Source organism: Musa acuminata, unplaced genomic scaffold, assembly GCF_036884655.1.
Source record: "Musa acuminata AAA Group cultivar baxijiao unplaced genomic scaffold, Cavendish_Baxijiao_AAA HiC_scaffold_646, whole genome shotgun sequence".
NCBI lineage: Eukaryota > Viridiplantae > Streptophyta > Magnoliopsida > Zingiberales > Musaceae > Musa > Musa acuminata.
Genome location: NW_027020883.1, coordinates 4,442 through 5,000, shown reverse-complemented (window position 1 = coordinate 5,000; position 559 = coordinate 4,442).

The following is a 559-nucleotide window of genomic DNA, read 5'->3' as shown; positions in this document are numbered from 1 at the left end:
GCGAGCGGCGAACAGCGAGCGAAGCGAGAGGCAGCACCGTCCCTGCTATACGAAAGCCCCATCCAGCCCTGTGCCACCCGGGGGGTTCCAGGGTGCTGAGATGGCTGACGTTTTGCTCCGCTCACGACGGTCACCGCACCACGCAAGAACAGGCCAAAAACTGGCCAAAACAGCCCAAAAACGGGCCAAAACTGGCCATTTTTGGCTGCGCGAGCGAGCGGCGAGCGGCGAACAGCGAGCGAAGCGAGAGGCAGCACCGTCCCTGCTATACGAAAGCCCCATCCAGCCCTGTGCCACCCGGGGGGTTCCAGGGTGCTGAGATGGCTGACGTTTTGCTCCGCTCTCGACGGTCACCGCGCAATGCAAGAACAGGCCAAAAACTGGCCAAAACGGCCCAAAAACGGGCCAAAACTGGCCATTTTTGGCTGCGCGAGCGGCGAGCGGCGGACAGCGAGCGAAGCGAGAGGCAGCACCGTCCCTGCTATACGAAAGCCCCATCCAGCCCTGTGCCACCCGGGGGGTTCCAGGGTGCTGAGATGGCTGACGTTTTGCTCCGCTC